Below are 22,531 nucleotides of genomic sequence, written 5' to 3' on the forward strand. Positions count from 1 at the left end.
GAAGCATTCTTGCTCTCGCTTCTTGGTTTCAGCAACAGGAGAGGGGGTGCTGTGGAACAGATCAAATACGTTATTCCCTACTGTGGAAGAAATGTAGAAATCTGCCACAATTAACCCGTGTACCAGGAAACACTTCAGTGAAAGTCTTGCTCATTGATGATGAGGATGGGCAACATCTGACATTTTCTGGATCAGTGACAGGAGTTTGAGTCAGAATGATTATTCCTTGTTACAAGTGTAGCAATTTGAAAGGTTGTGCTAGGACTCTTCTCCCTGAATGAACCGGCAGAAAAGCAAACTTGAACTAATGAGACTGTCACCGTGAAGTTTTGCTAAATTTGAGAGAATTTTCTTTGGTGAAAAGTCTCTTGTTTGCAGATGAGGTTTTTTTGGGTTTTGTTTTTGTGTGTTTGTGTTTGGTTTGTTTTTTTTTTACTACCAGTTCTTCCTCAGGATCAGTAGGTCTCATGCTTGTGGAAACTTGCTTTTTATGGAAGCTCTAAATGCATTTGATTTCCCTGCAGACCCCCAGGAAGAGTTTAATGGAGCAAGTTGAGTATGATTAAATGTCCTGCTTGAAAATGCTGAGAGCATATTAACTGAGCTTTCAAATTCTTAAAAAGTTTAGCGGAGAAGAGAGTTGTTTATATTATTGTGAGGGTCTTTGTGGTTTTGTTTTGTGTTTTTGAGGTTTTCTTAAGAGAAAACTTAGGACAAACTGAAAGGCAACCATTCTGTTTCCAGTCCAGAAAGGAGATTTTAAAGATTCACACGCGAGGCTGGGACCCTAAGCCATCAGACGTGTTTCTTGAAGAGCTAGCTGAAAAATGTGTTGGTGAGTTTGAAACCAAAGTGAGTTACTGTGTGTGACTGAGTCCCAAGGAATCTGCGCTTGTGCCAGGCTGTACCCCAGCTCCTGTGCCGTGCCGCAGAGTGAGGCGGCTGTCACGTCTGGGGAGCAAAGTCAGATGCTTCTTGGCTTTTGATTTTCTTTTTGTCCATCAGAACGTAGAATTGGTTTTGGGCATCTTTCTTGGGAGCAAAGTTTTGACTGTGAGGCTGCTTCACAAGTGCAGGATATCAAGCTGCAAGGCACATAACAAAACTCCTCCACAGTGCAGTCACTACATTCCCTCTTAAGCAGTTAATTTTGGGCTGTATACAAAGTCTCTTAGTGTTGCACTTTAGAAACCGTGACCTTGATTTCTGTGTTGCCTGAGACTGACCTAACATTTGCTTCTTGTTGTCTTTATTAGGATACTGTGGTGCTGACATTAAATCCTTACGTGCCGAAACTGCCCTCTGAGCTTTGCGCCGCTGCTGTCCTCACATATATGAAAGTCGTGAGAAGCTGCAGTTAGATGTCACTTCTATTAAAATAAGAGCAGAGGATTTTGTCATGGCTATGCAGAAGATTGTTCCAGCTTCACAGAGGGCTGTGACTTCACCTGGGTGACTGCTACCCCCTATTTCCAAACCACTGCATGAAAACACACTAGCAGAAATTCTGCGAGCCTTGCAGAAAGTATTTCCCTACACAGAGGCTGCACTGAAGAAGAACCAACAGCAAGGTACAAGAACATCAACTTCTTTAAAATTCTGCCAGGGCAAATGTTCTGGTTTGTGCAATCAACACAGGCAAGCCTCTTGGCTGTAACGGCAGTAGAATGTTGTAATATGCACGTGCACAGCGCTGCCTGGGAGCTGCGAGCGACTCGCCCTTTGGAGTGGAGCGCTGTGCGTTCTCCGCTAGAGCACCCTGTTTCTGGCAGTAGCTAACATGGTCTTTGTAATTTGTAGAGACGGATCTAAAGTTTAATGTACGAGGCCCCTCTTTCAAAATCAATGTTTAAATGGGGAGACAAGGGTGTTTTTACCTGAATGCTGCTTATTGCTGTTGGAAGAATGTCAGGACCACAAGACAAGTGGTTTAAGCTAGATACTGGTTTAGGTGTCATGACTTTTAACCATAGTCTCTGGATTGAAACGTTTGTGGATCCCACTGTACGCTTGCACATGAGATCAGAATGTTTTAGGAGTGGATGCTTCAGGGCTTGGCTTGCACAGCATATGTAAGCTCATGCTCGTGACTGCATCAACCCTGATCAGATTTAGTCTGTCAGTTGGTGCGAGCAAATAAATGTGTAAAGTAACTCTGCTCCCGATTAATGGAAATCTGTGATGTTAGTTACGATGCTAATTCCTGGAGAATGTTGCACCAGCATTGCTCCCAGTAGAGCTGGGAGATGTGTTTGCATTGGTAAAACAGAGACAAAACGCCATCAACAAAATCAAAGCAGAGAGGCTTGGGGACTGGTAATTGCATCCCCTCCCTGCTGCCCCCTTTCCCTTCTCTCCTCTTTCACCGACCTTCAAGGAGCTTTATTGAGCTGATGTGTTGGTCTCTGTAGTCTGACTCCTTAGTCTGAGACATGGCATCCACTTACTTGCCCCACATCCAGTGGGGGAACCTGCTCCAGGAGCTACAGAAGTTGTTCCTAATCATCTTTATTCTAAGGAAAGGACCTCCAGGTTTTCACTGACAGAGGGATAATAGCTTATGCAAATCATGGGATATAGGACAGCTTCGTAGAGACTCGTGCAGTCTCCTTAGATCTGTGGTAGAAGGAACTCCTCAGAAAACAGCTTTCAGCACGTGCCCTCCAATACAAGTGGTTTCCAGCACTGATTTAGAACTAGCTCTGTTAGTGGGAGAGCAAGTTCTGGACTGTTCAGGAAGGTTAACAAACTGGTCTTGTCTTTCAGACAGTTGAAGAGATGATGTGATTGACAGCCATGAGGAGGCGCCATCTGCCTTTGAAGATGAGCCGACTCGTAATACACCCGCTAGAGAAAAGGAAAACCTCCTGAATTTCAGCAGGTAAACGTTTATCCCCTTTATGTTTCCATTTTGAAGATGTCTGGGTTTGTAAACAGTTGTGGTGCGAGGGGTGGTAGATGAAGGAGTCAAGAGCTGTTGGGGAGGGTGGGTGATCAGTATTTGCAAGAAGTAAGCGTGAAGATCCAGCTGGGTACTGATGTTCTAACGGACGGAGTACACTGTCATGACCGATCAAACTGACCAGACCAGCCCTCAGTGGTCCACAGACTATTAGAACATGTTGGCTTAACCCTTGGTATTCCTCGAAAGACTCCAGACCAGAGAAGTGTGCTGTCTGTCCTTTTAGCTAAAAACCCCCTATGGATTGGTGTAGCCATCTTTTGACCTTCTGCCTTCCCAGATTGTGAAACCAGCAGGAAATTGTGTAGCAGAAACAAAACTGAGAAATGGTTTGTTGAACCACTGTGGGAAAAACGTCAATGATGTCTGCATTTTCTACCTTTCGCCTACTGAGTTTATGTTAAACTTTTGCCATTTTACTGTGGAAGTTGCATAAGCCAAGATCTGACAAAACAGATTCCTGTCGTCACTGTGGGTCAGTTATTTTTATCACTGTCTGTCACTGTGCTGTCCAGAAAATCTTTGGACTTGCTGAGCTTGGTTAGGTCTCTAGGATCATTGACTTCATCCAGTAAAGCTGCCAAAAGTATTGGGGTGGAAAAAGCAAATGCTGTTCACAAATGTGTTTTGTGCGAGTCAAGCAAGATGACTGGGAAATTAATGCACAATTCAAAGTGAAACAATCAGAGTGACTGAATAAATGTAAATCTTCTCCATCTTCAGTATACCCCTTGAAACCAATCCAATTGTGTACTTCAGATAACAGCTACTGTGTTCCAGTGCCCGTGTTAATTTTTGTCTAAAAATGGGCTTCTGTCCCTTCCTTCCCACCGTCGCCAGTAACTGTGGCCAAATTTCAGCTAAACTTGACCAATGTAGAGATCTCATGGTTATTTAAACTCAAGACCTGCTGAGAACTGGTGTGTAGGGGCAGTGAAGAGGTCCAGATTGCTGGGTGCTGGAAGAGAGGTGGTTTCCCCCATATCAGGTTACTGACCAGTTACCATGTGTGTATTGAGCTGGACAGTCCCCCTGTGGGATTTAAGAGCTGGTACTTAACCTCGCCCAGCGAAGAGCAGACGTGCTGCGGGTTGGCAGGTTTTCTTAGGGCAAGTATGGTACCAGTTTGTAACAAAATGGGCTGTGATGGTCTTCCCGATCACAGACCGCCTTATTATTTGCTTGAAGATGAAGAGTATTTGCCAAAAGAGAAAAGTGCGTAGTACAAACACTTTTAACTTCTGTGTGTCTAGTCATCACTTCCATTTTCAAACTTAGTTTCTTCTTACTGTTCTAGAAATGCTTATGATCAGCCAACATCTTGCAGGACACGGTTCTTATTAGTCGGAGAGCCAGGATATGGGCACGCTTCTCATCTGGCACCTGCAGTAATACACACCCTGGAAAAGTTTCCAGTTTACACACTAGACCTCCCCACTTTGTTTAGTAGCATCAGGTCTCCAGAAGAAGCGTGTGCACAGGTATGTGTTTCCTCTATAATCTCCTAAAATTCGCAAACTGTGTGTAAAGGAGTAAAGTCAGCAAACTTCATTGTTAATGGAGTTGGCCTGGCTTGAATGTATATGTTGTTTTTCTTTTTGTCTGAAAATCCACTTTTCTTCTAGATCAAATGACACTGACAGGATGTTGTACATGCTCGTATTTTCCATTTCAAATGAAACAGCGAGGATGTTGTTAGCAGCTGGGAAGGATGGGAGGTGCTGCCAATAAACCTCTCTTTATGGCAAGAAATCCTGCCAGACTCGGTGGGATCCAGAAAGTTGTTTTCATTGCTGCTTAAGACTCTGTGCTCCCAGCAGATGGCTCTGGGTCAGCCTGACTGTGTGCCGTGCACTTTCTGTAGCCACCTTAAATACTTGTAAAGCAACCGAGGTTTTAGGGAAAAGAAGTGTTTCTTTTTTATACATATACAGCTGCCCTCCTGCAGTATATGCAGTAAAAGCATTAAAATTCATGGAACGCTTACATTGGTACTATGGTGTGGGTTTTTAAACTGGGAAAATTAAATGTCAGCAGATTTAGTGCTGCTTTCCTCTTTACTTGTAGGCAGGAAATGCGTTTCATTGTTTGCCATCGCTGTATTAAAATACTCTGACCTTTCGTAGCAGCGTTTCAGAGCTGTACAAGTGAACAGGGAAGAGCTTGTGGGGGAGGTAAAGGTTGGAGGCCATCTAGGGTGCAGTAATCATGAGATGATCAAATTTTTGATCCTTCGAGAAACAAAGAGAGGGGTTAGTAAAGCTGCCACCTTAGACTTCCGCAGGGCTAGCTTTGACTTGTTCAAAAGACTGATTAACAAAATCCCTTGGGAGGTTGCCTTGAAGGGTATGGGAGTCCAGGAAGGATGGTTATACTTCAAGAGCGAAGTCTTAAAGGCACAGGAGCAGGCTGTTCCCGTGTGCTGAAAAACAAGCAGACAGGGAAGGAGACCGGCCTGGCTAAACAGGGGCCTTTGGCTGGATCTCAAGAACAAAAGGAGAATCTACCGCCTTTGGAAGAGGGGGCAGGTCTCTCATGAAGACTATAAAATTGTAGTGAATTTATGCAGGGAGAACATTAAGAGAACCAAAGCACATCTAGAGCTCAACTTGGCTGCAGCTGTTAAAAGATAACAAAAAATGTGTCTATAAATTCGTTAACAGCAGAAGGAGGAATAGGGAAAATCTCCCTGCCTTACTGGATGCAGAGGGAAACATGGTAACTAAGGATGAGGAAAAGGCTGAGGTGCTCAACGCCTACTTTGCCTCTGTCGTTAGCAGTGGAACTGGCTGTTCCCTGGACACCCAGCCTCAGGAGCTGGGGAGGGGAAGCAGATTGAGGTCAGCACAGTTGATGAGGAGGTGGTCAGAGACCTGCTGCACCACTTGGATACACACAAGTCTGCGGGATGTGTTACACCCAAGGGTGCTGAAGGAGTTGGCAGATGTGCTCGCCAAGCCGCTGTCCATGATTTACCTGGAGTCACGGCTAACTGGGCAGGTCCCGTTGGACGGGAGGGTGGCAAATGTGACACCCATCTACAAGAAAGGCAGGAAGGACGATCCAGGAAACTATAGACCTGTCAGTCTGACCTCGGTGCCAGGGAAGGTCATGGAGCAGGTCATCTCGGGTGCCATTGAAAGTCATATAATGGACAACCAGGGGACCAAGCCTAGTTGTTTTGTGGAGAAATCACTCTATAACTTTTGGAGTTATAAAGTGGGTATGTTTATTTAGCGCTGGGCGCATGGGGGATCGCTCCACCACAAGCATGCGCATCGTTTGCAGCTCCCGTCCGGCTTATATGTTACAGAATAGTGCATATTCATAGAACGCCTATACATATACATAGCCTATCCCCGCCTCCCCTTGCTTCTCATGGTAATCAGGTCTCCTCTCTTTGTGCCTGCGTATTGAGCTCCTTTGGCCTTGTTCGGTGGTCGCAGATTTATGGGCGAGGGTCGCATAGATGAAGTATCTCCTCTTTCTCGCTGATGAACTTTTCACCTCGTCGTTTTGCACAGCCTCAGTTTTTCCCTTGGCCCTGGCCAAACCACCAGGCCAGTTTGTGCTAGAATCTAGGATGATTTGTTGCTGGAACATACAACTTCAAGGACCATAAGAAACTTCTCTTTGGGCTAGGAAATAATCGCCTAGCAACATTATCAACACCTGGTATGTCTTGTTCGAACAGTCCCATACGCCTCCCCTTGTTTTTGCGCAGACCTTGCACCATCAATCTAAGATTGTTTAGACTCTCTGTCTCATTCCCCCCTTTTCTTCTTACTTAGTAAATTCTTTTACTACCTATTTATCTACCTCTTAATCTATTTCCCTTGCCTTATAATATGTTAGTACTATCCTACAAATTAGTTTATTTATTGTTTAAAGCTCGGATTGTGATATAAAGTGTCATATATAGCTTGCAAGTGTTTTGTAAGTCTCCAGATCTATACATATATAGCTACAGTAAGGATCAACAAAATTGTTACAGATATTAATAAAGCAATCACTGGGTGAAGGGCTGTGTTTAAGTTGTCGGCAACTAGCAGAAGAGTATATCCCACTAATTATGTTTCCCTTCCTGCTCAACCATCTTTAAGACTTTTTTTATCCTTTTCCCATCATGAAAGGTTGTCAGTAAGGTTTCTTGCCCTTTTTCCTTAACTTCTTCCAGTATCCGGTGTAAGTCTGGGTGTTTTAATAGGCTTTCTATATGACTTACACTTAACCCTATGGGGACAGGAAGTACCTTTACTATGAGGCTGCTTTTTAAGAGGGAATGTGTAACCACCGGGGCAGAATAAGTGAAATCACACCCCAGGATGATGGTGAAATTCTAAATATAATAATTTAGATGCTGTATCAATTTCTTCTCTTGCCCATCTATGATTATTGTGTCACACAGTGTCCTTAAACATGCACATCCCTTTCCGGTATAAACAATAATGGTCCTTAAATTTACGTTGGGGCATGTTTCAAAGTGGCATATTTTTTGGTTAGTATCTAAATAAGTATCCTGGGTTATTAAGGTATTATTTTCATATATATATATCTTTGTTGTTCTTTCATGATACAGGGTTCGAGATCTACTGCTTGCTATTTATTATCAGTATTCATAGCCCAGGTCTTATGTTCAAAGGGGTACAGTAGAGTCTCGTTGTAATTGACTCCAAGACTTACAATGGGGTGTATGGTGATTAATTTTGTATCATATATGGTTAACACAAAAGTTGTTACTGTATGTGTGTCAGGCCTATAGGTGAAGTTGACCATGTTCCACTATGATTGTAACTTTTTCTCTGTCTCTGTGGCACTACCCCAAATTATTTTTTTGAATTTTAGTGGGAAGTGTACCCTCCTCTCCTTTCTTTATTACAGATTCTGCTACTGTTTGTATCCATAACTGGGCTTGTATGCAACTTAAAGCTATGGCGATATCACCTTGTAATGCTCCCAAGGTTTCAGCAATAAGTGTGTGGTCTTTTGTTTCTTTTTGCTCCTAATCTGGCATTATTTTTGACATTGCCCATTGATGTACCTCTAATGCTGATAGTGAAGACCTCAATGGCTGTTGTAATTTTGATATATCCCTTGCAGTAGCTGCTAATTTGTTTATGATTACTTCTGAATCTATTGAATTTAACACTCCTAATTTGGTTTCTAATACTCCAGTTAGGTCTCTCTGTGGTTTTTTCCGGTAGGTATTTCCCTTTTTCCTTAGCCAAGTTGTCCATCTTTCGTCTGAGGTTTGTAAGAAGGGGGAACAACGTGGCTCTATATAAGAAATGTTAACTTGTATCTGTAATTCTACCTTTTTTAGAGACCATTTTGGATTGATCAGCACTTGCTGTTGGTCTAAGTGTCTGATCACATATGGGCCGACCTCGTATACGTTGGGTGTAAGATTTACAGTGATTGCTGTGGTTGTCATGGTCACCGTGCTTTCAGTTGTGGTTGTCACTAGGGTTGTCACCATGTTAAACTTAAAGGATAGCCCTAGTTTATCCTTGGTCTAGAGACATGTCACAGAAATAGCAGGTTGAGTCAAAGTAAAATTATACTAGTATTCTAGATCTTTTGGATCACATATATGACCAATACTTGACACGATATATTTGGGATTTAATATCTTGATCTCAGACACTGTAATCTGATGCACTGACCAATGGGTGATTTCATTCATTACTCGACACCCTACTTTAATCTTTTGCCTTACCGTTCTCCATAATTGCGGTACTCCATTGACGTCTTTTTATTCAGTTTTTGTATACACCTTTGTTCTCTGCATCACTACAGTAGCTAAAGTCAAGGTTGAGTTAGTATTGGTTATACCCATGCTTCTAGTATACCCAATGTACGCTTGGGACCATGGCCATTCAGCGAACCTTTGACCAGGCATTTGGGGAAAGGAAATTATTAGACTTATCGTGAGAAGCGTAGTCTTCCCGGCTGAGTTTGTGTAACCTTCCATGGGGATTTGTGGGCCCTCTTTACTCGGGTGTGATGAATCCAGGCTCAGTATTCTTTAATCTTGACGACCGTAAAATTTCTGAGTAGCACTTGAAATGGCCCTTCCCATTGTGGTTCCAACGTCTTTTCTGTAAGAGACTTAACATACACATAGTCTCCAGGCTGAATGTTATGTACAGGCTCATCTAACCCTCTATCCCGAGTTCCAAATACATGTTCCCTAATTTAATTGAGTTGTTTACTTAATGTTATTATGTATGAAGTTATAGTTTCCTCCCCAATTTGCATCGATGTTCTCTTCTGTACCACGTAAGGTCTGCTATATAACATTTCAAAAGGGCTCAACCCTTCCCTGGCCCTCGGTTTTGCTCATATGTGCAAAAGTGCCAGAGGGAGAGCCTGGAGCCAGGTCAGGTTTGACTTTTGCCCGAGTTTCACAATGGTTTATCTTTTCTACTTGGCCACTAGTTTGAGGATGATAAGGAGTGTGAAGTTGCCAGTCTATACCCAGACGGCAACTGATTTGCTGAACTACTTTTAAGATAAAGTGCGGTCCTCTATCTGAGGATATAGTCGCTGGGACCCCAAAGTGTGGAATTATTTCTTGTACTAATATTTTGTCACTTCCTGGGCTTTGGTAGATCTAGTGGGGAATGCTTCTGGCCAACCTGAAAAGGCATCCGTTAATACCAGTAAATATCGATACCTCCCTTTTCTTGGAAGTTCTGAAAAATCAATTTGCTATTGTTGTCCCAGTCTATTTCTTTTTCTAATCTGGCCTGCTTCTAGAATAGGGGTATTCTTAGGATTAGTCTGGAGGTAAAGGTCACACTGTTGAGTTACCTGTCTTACTATGGTATACAGATTTCTAGTTCTAATACTCTTGACCAAATATCGGTACAGGGCCTCCGCTTTCCAATGCCCTTTCCTGTGTTCCTCTCGTACCAGGTGTCTAGCTAAATAAGAGGGAATTACTGCCTTCCCTTGGGGAGTGATGGCCTAACCTTCTTCATTATATGATCCTTCCAGGTCTGTAATTAACTTTTGATCTTCTTTAGTATAATTAGGCTTACCTTCTGGGATGATTTGCCCATCAGGAACTAAAACTCCCTCTATTTTTACCTCTCTTTTGGCTGCTTGTTTTGCCTCTCTGTCTGCCAGTTCTTTTTTTTTTTCTAAATCCAAGTTCACCTTTTGGTGGGCCTTAATATGCATGATTGATTGCCACTTTTCCTGAAAGTTGTACAGCTTCTAGTAGTTCCAGAATTTCCTTCCCATGTTTGATGTGTTTCCCTTGTGAGTTCAACAGTCCTTTTTCTTCCTAAATTGCTCCATGAGTGTGGACTACCTCAAAGGCATACTTCAAATCTGTGTAAATACTTACTGTTTTGCCTTGGGCTAGTCCTAAAGCACGAGCCAGTGCGATTATCTCTGCCTTTTGTGCAGAGGTATTCACAGGCAGTGGTCCTGATTCAGTATTTCTTGGGTGGTAGTAACAGCATACCTAGCACCATCAATCTAAGATTGTTTAGACTCTCTGTCTCATAGTCAGTATGGGTTCATGAAAGGCAGGTCCTGCCTGACAAACCTGATCTCCTTCTACAACAGGGTGACCTGCTTATGAGATGAGGGAAAGGCTGTGATGTTGTTTACCTTGACTTTAGTAAGGCCTTTGACACCATTTCCCACAGCATTCTCCTGGTGAAACTGATTGCTTGTGGCTTGGATGGGCACAAGCTTTGCTGAGTAAAAATCTGGCTGCATGGCCGGGCCCAAAGAGTTGTGGTGAATGGAGTTAAATCCAGTTGGCAGCCGGTCACGAGTGGTGTCCCCCAGGGCTCGGTTTTGGGGACACTCCTGTTTAACATCTTTATTGATGATCTGGACGAGGGGATCGAGTGCACCCTCAGTCAGTTTGCAGACGACACCAAGTTGGGTGGGAGTGTTGATCTGCTCGAGGGTAGGGAGGCTCTGCAGAGAGACCTGGACAGGCTGGAGCCATGGGCTGAGGCCAACTGCATGAGCTTCAATAAGGTTAAATGCCGGGGGCTGCCCTTGGGCCACAACAACCCCCAGCAGCGCTACAGGCTTGGGGAGGAGTGGCTGGAGAGCTGCCAGTCAGAGAGGGACCTTGGGGGGTTGACTGACAGCTGGCTGAACAGGGGCCAGCAGTGTGCCCAGGTGGCCAAGAAGGCCAATGGCATCCTGGCTTGTGTCAGCAATAGCGTGGCCAGCAGGGATAGGGAAGGGATCTTAACCCTGTACTTGGTGCTGTACTTGGCGCTGGTGTGGTCACACCTTGATTACTGTGTTCAGTTTTGGGCCCCTCACTACAAAAAGGACATAGAGTTACTCAAACGTGTCCAGAGAAGGGCTACAAAGCTGGTGCAGGGTCTGGAACACATGTCCTGTGAGGAGCGGCTGAGGGAACTGGGGGGGTTTAGTCTGGAGAAGAGGAGGCTGAGGGGAGACCTCATCACCCTCTACAGCTGCCTGAAAGGAAGCTGCAGAGAGCTGGGTTTGAGCCTCTTTAGCCTAGTAGAAAGCGACAGGACAAGAGGGAATGGCCTCAAGTTGCACCAGGGAAAGTTCAGACTAGATATTAGGAAGCATTTCTTTACAGAGCGGGTTGTTAGGCGTTGAAATGGGCTGCCCAGAGAGGTGGTGGAGTCCCCATCCCTGGAGGTGTTCAAGAGTAGGGTCGATTTGGAGCTTAAGGATATGCTGTAGGTGGGAACTGTGCTAGGTGAACGGTTGGACTAGATGATCTCCAGGGTCCTTTCCAACCTAGATGATTCTGTGATTCTGTTAAGGGCATTGTCCAAATGCTTTTTCAAAACTGACAGGCACGGGTCATCGACTACCTCTCTAGGAAGCCTCTACCAGTGTTTGAACAACCTCTCAGTAAAGAAATACTTCTTAATGTCCAGTCTGAACCTCCTCTGGCACTTCTTTGAACGATTCTTGTGCATCCTATCACTGTATTCCAGGGAGAAGGGTTCAGCACCTCCCTCTCACATCCCCTCCTCAGGAAGCTGCAGAGACCAATGAGGTTGCCCCTCAGCTTCCTCTTCTCCACACCAGACAAGCCCAGAGTCCTCAGATGCTCCTCACAGGACAGGCCTTCCAGCCCCTTCACCAGCTCTGGTGGCCTCCTCTGGACGCATTCAAGGACCTTCACATCCTTCTTAAATTGCGGGGCCCAGCACTGCACACACTACTCCAGGCGAGGCCGCCCCAACGCTAATTACAGCTGGATAATCCCCTCTCTTGACCGGCTGGTTCTAGTATGTTTGAGACACTCTAGGATGCAGTTTTCCCTCTTGGCTGCCAGGGCACACTGCTCACTCCTACTGAGCTGCTGCCCACCAGCACCCCGAGATCCCTTTCTGCAGGGCTGCTCCCCAGCCACTTCTCTCCCAATTTAGACTTGTGTCCAGCATTGCTCCATCCCCGGTGCAGAATCCAGCATGTGTTCTTGTTAAATTTCATCCCACTAACCACTGCCCAATGCTCCAATCTATCTAGATCCCTCTGCAAGACATCTTGTCCCGACACCACCTCCCAAGTTTGGTATCATGAGCAAACTTGCTAATGGTGCATTCAACTTCTGCATCCAAGCCATGGATAAATGTGCTGAACAGGGCTGGCCCTCAAGCCCTGAGGAACGCTGCCGGTGACCAGTTGCCAGACAGATGTAGCCCCACTCACTACAACCCTTTGAGCTCTGCCCTTCAGCCAGTTCTTCACGCAGCACACTATGTATCTGCTCCTCTCACAGTTGGACAACTTGTCCATAAGGATGCTGTGGTGGACAGTATCCGAAGCCTTGCTAAAATCCAGAAAAGCTATATCCACCCCCTTCCCTTCATCCATTAGACAGGTGACCTTATCGAAGAAGAATATCAGATTAGTTAGAGAAGACTTTCCCTTTGTGAACTCATGTTGGCTGTGCCTGATGACTGCACTGTTCCTTAAACGCCTTTCAATAGCACCCAGTATCATCTTCTGCATTATATTTCCAGGTACTGAGGTCAGACTAAAGTGGAGTAACACTGGCTGGCTTCCAGTCAGCAAGGACCTTCACAGGCTCTCAAGACCTTTGTTAGATGATCAAGATAACATATTCCATCTTCTTGAGTGCTCCAGGGTGAAACCCATCCAGCCCAATGGACTTGTGAACATTCAGCAGATCCTGAATTCAGCTGGTTTCTGACAATTTCAGCATCTGCAAATGGAAAGTCACTTTTCCCATATTTGTGGTCTTCTGACTCAGGAACCAGGCAGCCTTCATATTCATATACTTCTTAAAAGTAAAAAAAGCATTGAATGCCTCTGCTTTTTCTTCATCTGTATTAGTCAGATGACCATCCTAATCAAATATCAGTCTAATGTTTTCTTTAGGCTGCCTCTTCCTATTAACGTACTTAAAGTCCTTGTTATCTGACACAATACTGGCCAGTTTCAATTCTCACTGAGTTTGGCCTTTTGTGTCTTCTCCCTGTAGATAATGAATCACAGCTCTAATCTTCCTGTAAAGCTTGACCTTACTTCCAGAGATCATACAATTTCTTTTTTCACTTGAGCCCCACCAGGAGTTCCCTGTTCGGCCAAGTTGCTCTTCTGCCTTGCTCACTTGACTTCTGACACAGGAGAATTGCCTGTTCCCGTGCTTCTCAAAAACTGCCTAGCACTCACGGACTCCTAAGCCCTCAAAGGCAGATTCCCAGGGTACTCTGCTAAATAGCTCCATGAATAGCTGAAAGTTTGTTCTTCTGAAGTCCAGGGTAGCAACTCTGCTGGCCCTTTTTCTCACTACAGTGAAAATTTTAAACTCAACCTTTTCGTGGTCACTGTGGCCAAGACAGCCACCTACCATCACATCCACCATGAGTCCTTCTCTTCATAAATAGCAAGTCTAGGAAGGAGTCTTTCTCAGTGATGTGACAAGAAGTTATCTATCTCATACAAAATTCAAGAATTTCCAGGACCTGCTCTTCACAGCAGTATGGTGTTCCCAGTTGATGTCTCAGAATTTGAAATCTCCCATAAGGACAAGAGCTACTAATCCAGAAATTTCTTTTAATTGCCTATAGAAGAACTCATCAGTGCTTACATCCTGTCTGGGTGATCAGTAGTAGACACCCACTTCAACAACTCTCTCATTTTCCGTCCCCTAATCCTCACCCAAAGGCTCTCAACCACACCACCACTAACTGTAAGGGCTGTGCAACCAAACCTCTTCCTTAAATATAGAGCGACACCTCCACCTTGCCTGTCCCGCCTGACCCTCCTGAACAGCCTGTAGCCCTCCATCCCCGCACTCGAGGCATGGGACTCATTCCACCAAGTCTCAATAATACCAACGAAATCATAGCTTTGGGGACGGACCAGTACTTCCAGTCCATCCTGTTTTTTTCTCATACTGCTTGTGATAGAGTATAAGAATTTCAGATACACTCCCGAACCTTCTGTGCTCCCAGGAGCCACGTAAATGTTCCCACTAGCATTGCCACCCTCAGGTGATGCCATGCCAACCCTTGGCTTACCTTCTGCAATCCCCCACTGATTCTAGTTTAAAGCTCTCTCAATCAGTCCCGCCAGCTTGAGCACAAAGACATGTTTTCCTTATTGGGATAGGTGGATCCCATCAGGCCCCACCATACCTTGTGTCTCAAAGGCTCTTCCATGGTTTAAAAACCTTAAGTTTTGAAAGAGGCACCAGTCCTGGAGCCAGGTATTGATATCCTGGGCTCACCTGTTTCTTCCAACATCTCCCCACATTACTGGGAGGACTGAGGAAAACACTACCTGTACAAATTTCTTAGCATTCTGAAATTCTTTTGATCAACTTCAGACGTTTTGTTGCTCCATCATAAGTACCCATGTGAAAGAGCAGGAATGGATAACAGTCTGAAGGTTGCACTAAGCTCTTCAGCCTTGTGGTGCCATCCCTAATTCAGGCCCCAGGGAGGCAGCAAACTTCTCTGAAAAGAGGGTCTGGTCTGCAAATGAGTGCTTCCATTTCACACAGGAGGGAGTCACCAGCAACCATAACTCACCACTGTTTATCCTTGGTGCTGGTCTTAATGCAGGTTTTGTTGTGAGGAGTTGGTCTCTCTGACCTTGGCAAGACTGCTTGCAGAGGTTGCTCCTCTATCTCATTATGACCTTCATCTACCATACCCAGGGCCTCGTACCTGTCCAGTAATGTTATCTTAGAGGGTAAGGAGGGGTTTCTCTTATTGTTCCGTGCTGTAACCTTCTTCCACCTCTCATTGTCCCTTGTGATGCTGACTTCCTCCTGGCACAAAGCAGATCCTGGACCTACCTCCCTAGAGGCCATGCTGAGTTGGCTTTTGTGCATCATAGATGGCAGGGTATGGCTCCATTGATCAATCAGTCTATCCGGCTCTCAAGTACTCCTCAGTTTGCCCACCTCCTTCTGCAGCTGAGCCACCAAGCGGAGCAGTTCACCAAAAGTTATACAGCTCTCAGTGAAACCTGTCAGGTTTCAACAACAGTGTGGTTTTGTGATTAAAACAGTGTCTGAAGTGTCCCAATGCACCTTCTTGGTTCTGTTATTTTGGACAAAGATGCTTGGGTTGGTCAGGACACTTGCTGAGCCAAGTCTTGGCCCAGTACATGGGGAGGGGAGCAGCTTTCCTCACCTCGAGAAGCATTGGATTACCTTGTAGGGGGCTTCAGGAGAGGCTGTCCTTGGCCTGAAGAGTTTGCAGGTTGAACAGAGAGGAACTGGAGGAAAAGTGAGGAAGAAATGTAATGTCCAGGGCCCAAGTGCTGAGCGAAGCCCAGAAAATAGATCTGCATAGTCTGACTTTCCGCACCAAGTTTTGCTACTTTCTCAGCTGGTTAAGGTCCTGCCTGGACCTTGTCTCTGTATTTCTGCACCTTCCCCACGCTCCACCCTGCTGCTGCTTTCGTTTGTGCTGTGCTGCTGATGAAAAATTTATCCTAGAGCAGAAAGTCTTGTCCAGGTAGTCTTTGGTAGTTTATGTCCCCATTGCCCTGGCAGTAGGGGTACTACAGGGTGCTTTCACAAAGTGCTGTAAAACAGAAAACTCTTAGATAAGAACCAAGAAAGTAAGCTTTCTTGACAGTTTTGGGGCTCAGTTATTTTGTCTCTTACACCCCTTGCTACAAAATTCACAACTGCAGTACTTTGGGAATATGAAATTAGACTATTCTTGGACTTAGGGTTATCCTCCTTAAGTATAAGGCAAATCCCCAAACCAGCTCTAATGTGATGTACACAATGGCAGGAGGAATTTCTGGTGTTCCTACAGCAGGAGACAGACAAAGCCTGGGGTGGCAGACTTCTGTGTGTCCACCCACATGGTGCAGAGCATGTGAGCAATGAAACTTGGGGAAGGAAGGTAGTGAAAGGATGTTATGTGAGCGAATGTTGCTTCAATCAGGTAAAGTGTATTAATTCATTCATGATCTGAATTGAGCAATACTACATCTGTCTGAGAATATCTGATTTAGGAAAAAAGAGATCTTTCAGGACTTTCCTACACATACCTGATAGTCTGACAGTGAAATGGATTTAGTTAAACTGGCAAGGTATAGCCATGCTCAGCTCTGAGCAGCTTTATTCAGGTATAGTTCAGCATATCTGAAAGACTGAAAGAGATCCTGTGTTATCTCATTTCTTTCTAGGAGATCAATGCTGAGTTTAAATTTAACTTAAGATGAAAACATCTGTTATTCTTCAGAGTAAATATGTACTGATATCCTCCAATTGATTGAGAATCAGACAGTTCAGAAGACAGAAACTTAAGGTATTTTAAGTCATTACTGTTTATACTTGGAGCAGGAGTAACTTTTGTTTCCCACTCTTATGAGTCATGACTAGAGGTAATAAAAATTCCTCCAGAATGTGATGATAATTGAAAAAAAAAGGGAAAATTGTGTTATAGACTGGCAGGACTGTTAGGATCTTATGAAAAATTCACATTTGCCATATTAGCTGATAAGAACCTAAAGCACTGTGTGAAATTGGTATTGTTATGCTAATTTATGATTTACAGTACATTTCTGCCTGTAGATCTTAAGCATGCTTTTGAGTCATTGTGTTAAGTGCAGAAACATGGGGAAAAAATTAAGTGAAATACCATCTCAAACTTGTTCCCCTTTCCTGGCTCCCCATCAGAGAAGGGAGGGCAAAGGGTAGGCTATCCCTCTGACAGTCATGCTGGGTGGTCCTGGTCTTGGCTTTTTGGAATTAAATTGTGGGTTTGAATGACCCCTCTGAGGGGCCGGGTGCCATGTGCATCTTTTCTGTATAAAGTAGCTTCATTTGAGCCATTACTGAAGTGCTGACAATGGCCTAGCTGGGCTGGTTGCCTAAACCCAGAGTTGATGTGAGTCAAAGCTGGGTCAGCATTGCCTGCTTAAGCCAGCTTAAAGCATGGCCTTCAGTGCAAAGACAAGTTTTCGTAAATGTCAAATTTGAAGTGTTTTTCCTGGTGCCTTGTTTTCTTATTCTACCCTTTCCTCTTCAAGGTGTGATTTGCAGACAATGTGCTTCCCTCTCCCTCTATTAGTCTTCTGTCATGATCAGGTATTTTTTGACCTTTGGAAGGTCTGCAAGAGCTGAGAGGAGACTTGAATGCAGCACTGCTGAATGTGGTAGAACTGAGCTTTGCCATTGTGGCTCAGGCATGGCTTTTGCCCTCCTTAAAGCTTCCTCTCTTCTTCCTGCCAGTTCTCCCATTTGGTGACGTCTTGATCATTAGTTTGCACTTTTATTCCATTGGCAAATTTTATTAATATAGATATTATGAATAGACTTAAAAAATGTTTGTTATGAATATGCTTTACATAGATGGCTTTTGCACTGTAGGGCTCTCTATCTGTGGTAATTCATACAAGGGGTGAATCTAAAACCCTGTGGAACTGAGTGGGTTCCGACTTCAGTAACTAAAAGGAAGTCACAGTGCAGTGGGCTGGTTACTGTATGAACTGAAACGGAGTGAGACTAGTTTCAACGCTGTCCCTTATGAAGACTGGTATCTCAACTGTCTTTCCAAACCACTATTACACTTCCCAAGACTAACAGTTTAGTTTCAGTTCCAGTTCCCCCTTACAGTTTGCAAACTTGACTATCACATAAGGATGCCAGCTCACTCAGAGTGCTGAGCAGATCTGGGAAGCTTTTCAGAAGGAGAGGTACAAATCCATAGTTCATAACTGTATGCCCAACTTCAAATGTATATCAGAACTTACAAAGAAACCTGCCATCTCCTCCAAAATACACAGTAGAGCAAGTTTCAGGGTACTGAGAGTCTAGCTTTAAAAAAAACACAGGGCAATCTCATTCTCCCCAGCTCTGGTGGAAGAGGTGATCAAATACCTAAGGATGTTCCATGCTTGACCGTTGCCAGGACCCTGTGGATAAAGCCACGGCCTCCCTCACCTAGTGTTTGGGAATCTTCCTATCAGGAGCTGGGATGCAGGACTTTGGAGGTCCCTTCCCTGTGCTGTAGGGTGGATGCCCTGGGCAGAGCAGAGCACCGTTTATGCCTGGCAAGGTGTAAGATCATAGGGAGCTGCCTTCTCAACATGCAGAGCAAGAACTTACTGTTTCCAGCTGTCCTTGCTGCCCCATGACTACATGGAGCAGGTGTATGTGTAAGCACTTGGGCTGTCCATGCACCATCCCCAGGCAGCAGGATCCCCTCGTCTATTGCTCTCAGGTGCCTACTGCAGTTCACAGTTTTTTATGTGGCAAAGCCACCTGGGTCTTTTCAGATCTTTCATCTGGGTCACCTGGGTGCATTCCTGAGCCATCTGCACTCCACCAAGAGCTACTGTCAAAATGTAGCTCTGGCACCCATCTGGAATCCATCTCCTGTGCCTTCTCTCTGGTTCTGTGCCTCCTCCATAGTTTGTGAGTGTGCAACTCATTAATCTTTGGCTGTGCATTTTGAGATCACTATCTTTTCTGAACTGGTGCAGTATTAGGCTGTTGGAGGGTTTATTTTTTTAAGCTCTTTATGATTTACGAACCCCTCTGCTCTGCCTCACTGAACGAGTGAATAACAGATGGCTGGCATTTGTTTTTCCATTTAAAAGGTTCAAAGTAATTGTGCTTCCTGAAGGGTTAGTGAGTTGCCCAGGTGCCTCTGCTGCAGCTAGGTTACTTGGTTGCATTGCTGTTCCCCCCTCCACTAAGCTTTGGACATCCTTGCTGTGCTGTCCCTGCTGGAGGCTGCTCTGGCTTCTAACAGCGTCTGATATTTTGCATGCCACACAGCCAAGACTGCAAGGGATAATGCTTCTAACTGGAGCCTTTGATCAGCCCCTCAGGAATTCAGTCCTGCTCCTTGGTCTGTGGCTATTTTTTGAGTTGATCTTGTAATGTTTCTGGGCATCAGCCCTGCCTAGATGTTAGGCCAGTAGTGTTTGTTCCTCAGCAAGGTTTATGTGTTACTGTAGATTATTAAACCATTATTTGCTTGCTGGTACTGCATGGGCAAACATCAAAAGCTTCTTTGTGGTGACAGTGGGTAATGCTTTTCTTCCTTAGAAAGATCAAAGTGGTGTTACTCTCCATGTGCAAACTGAATGTTCTGGCACATACAAAAAGGAAAATAAGGCAAATTAAGCAAGGTAGGGTTTTGGGGTTTTTTCCCAGTTACCTAAAGCTATAGTACCTTCTGTTTCATGTATGAAAAGAAACAGTTAAAGTGTGCACACCTCTGACATAGGGCCTGCACATTTTGGATCTCCACAGGTGAGATGTGAAGATTTTCTAGAGAAAATCCAAACACATGACAGATAATTTGTTTGTGGCTCTATAGGCTGAGTAAGTGCTGGTGGTATGACGGGTTCTTGTTTGCTCTGATGGTCCCCTGAATTTACCATTACAAAAAGATCTTCACTAAAAGAGTTGTCCTGTAGATGACTGCACTGGGATGATACAGTAACAAGTACTGGTAACAAGTTCCCTGCTGCCCTGAAAGTCAATTTAGATGTGGCCAGACTGTTTCAGGAGATAGTATTTTGTGGTATGAATGCAGATATGTCATCCAGTTTGGCTTCAGAGCCAAGGCATGTTTGATTCACTAGCTGAGATGCAACTTTGTCCCTTTTGTTTTTGAGGTATGGCATGGGATCACAAGGGAGGAAATCTCTCAGTGGGGATCCTTTAAAGAAAGCAGGAGATAGAGCACATAAAATACTTCTAAATCAGATGGTGGAGAGGATCATAACTAAACATAGGTGGGTTTTCTGACCACCCACACAAAAGCCTTTGTTAGAAAGCAAATGTTTCACTGAGTCAAAAGTATTTTTTAATATAGTATTGGCTTGCACAGAGAAAATATCACCACTAGTTATTTCACATGTTCTTAAACCCCTCCTGTGAATTTGGTCTATCCCCTTTTGACCCGTGGTTGGTACATGTACAGGTTTATTACTTACTGTTGTATATTTTTTCAGTTTTGCCACTGAGGCTATGGGGTTACCAGTGAAATGTGAAACGTCTGCCCTGTAAGGACAGTTATGCTGCTACAAGACTCCTTCAATCTTTTTCATTCCAGGCAAGCATCAAAGCTCCTGTCTATGCAAATTTCTGGTCATCATAGCTTTTATTGCAATAAGTAAGCTATTAAAAAGTCACATCCTTAGCATATCACTCAAAGAAAAAAACCCAACCAAATAAAATCTGGCCTCTGTACAGTCCTCATTTACATGATATACTTTAATTCTTTCAAGGAACGCCAGCACTTTGCAAAACAAATAGCTGCTAGCTCTTTCTTTATTTCTTTATCAAAGGGTCATTACCCACCCTGCAGGAACTGGTCACTAGAGATGGCAATCACAGACTCACATTTGCACTCCGTGTGTCTTATCATTGTGTCTGTTCCTCTTTTTCTGAATAGTGCTGCCTCATGAGACAGGACATGCCACAAGAATTTCAGTGTCCTATAAAACAGGGTGTTCAATAAGCAGAAGAACTAATAAAAGCTTGTTTCCTCATAAACCTGGTTCCTGTCCTGTTTCCTTAATAGGCAGCTTCTATTCTGTCATCTGTGATGCCGGTAGGTAGGTGAACTACATGCATGCTTGTTAGCCAGCCAGCACACTTGTGCTGATGGGTCACCAGCTGCTGCCAAGCACAGCTTATAAGAGAGAGAAAGAACAATTTCTGGACTGCTTTCCTCTAGCCAGATGCCAATTCTCACACACACAGAATCATCTAGGTAGGAAAGGACCCTGGAGATCATCTAGTCCAACCGTTCACCTAGCACAGTTCCCACCTACAGCATATCCTTAAGCTCCAAATCGACCCTACTCTTGAACACCTCCAGGGATGGGGACTCCACCACCTCCCTGGGCAGCCCATTCCAACGCCTAACAACCCGCTCTGTAAAGAAATGCTTCCTAATATCTAGTCTGAACTTTCCCTGGTGCAACTTGAGGCCATTCCCTCTTGTCCTGTCGCTTTCTACTAGGCGAAAGAGGCTCATCCCCAGCTCTCTGCAGCTTCCTTTCAGGCAGCTGTAGAGGGTGATGAGGTCTCCCCTCAGCCTCCTCTTCTCCAGACTAAACCCCCCCAGTTCCCTCAGCCGCTCCTCACAGGACGTGTGTTCCAGACCCTGCACCAGCTTTGTAGCCCTTCTCTGGACACGTTTGAGTAACTCTATGTCCTTTTTGTAGTGAGGGGCCCAAAACTGAACACAGTAATCAAGGTGCGGCCTCACCAGCGCCAAGTACAGGGTTAAGATCCCTTCCCTGTCCCTGCTGGCCACGCTATTGCTGACACAAGCCAGGATGCCATTGGCCTTCTTGGCCACCTGGGCACACTGCTGGCCCCTGTTCAGCCAGCTGTCAGTCAACCCCCCAAGGTCCCTCTCTGACTGGCAGCTCTCCAGCCACTCCTCCCCAAGCCTGTAGCGCTGCTGGGGGTTGTTGTGGCCCAAGGGCAGCCCCCGGCATTTGGCCTTATTGAAGCTCCTGCAGTTGGCCTCAGCCCATGGCTCCAGCCTGTCCAGGTCTCTCTGCAGAGCCTCCCTGCCCTCGAGCAGATCAACACTCCCACCCAACTTGGTGTCGTCTGCAAACTGACTGAGGGTGCACTCGATCCCCTCGTCCAGATCATCAATAAAGATGTTAAACAGGAGTGTCCCCAAAACCGAGCCCTGGGGGACACCACTTGTGACTGGCCACCAGCTGGATTTAACTCTGTTTACCACAACTCTCTGGGCCCAGTCATCCTGCCAGTTTTTTACCCAGCGAAGTGTGCGATTGTCCAAGCCTTAAGCAGCCATTTTTGCCAGGAGAATGCTGTGGGAAACGGTGTCAAAAGCCTTGCTAAAGTCAAGGTAAATTACATCCGCAGCCTTTCCCCCATCCAATAAACAGGTCGCCCTGTCATAGAAGGAGATCAGGTTTGTCAAGCAGGACCTGCCTTTCATAAACCCATGCTGACTGGGCCTGAGCATCTGGTTGTCCCGCAGGTGTTGCATGATGGTGTTTAGGATGAGCTGCTCCATCAGCTTCCCAGGCACCGAAGTCAAGCTGACAGGCCTGTAATTTCCCGGATCATCCTTCCGACCCTTCTTA

General features: G+C 45.0%; 1 pseudogene; it reads right to left on the minus strand.

Annotated features, from left to right (window-relative positions):
* Window positions 1-8,707, minus strand: part of LOC141957897 (prokineticin receptor 2-like) — a 42,878-nt pseudogene extending 34,171 nt beyond the window's left edge.
* Window positions 8,708-22,531: the final 13,824 nt, after the last annotated feature.

The sequence above is a fragment of the Athene noctua genome, chromosome 1 (assembly GCF_965140245.1).
Source record: "Athene noctua chromosome 1, bAthNoc1.hap1.1, whole genome shotgun sequence".
Classification (NCBI taxonomy): domain Eukaryota; kingdom Metazoa; phylum Chordata; class Aves; order Strigiformes; family Strigidae; genus Athene; species Athene noctua.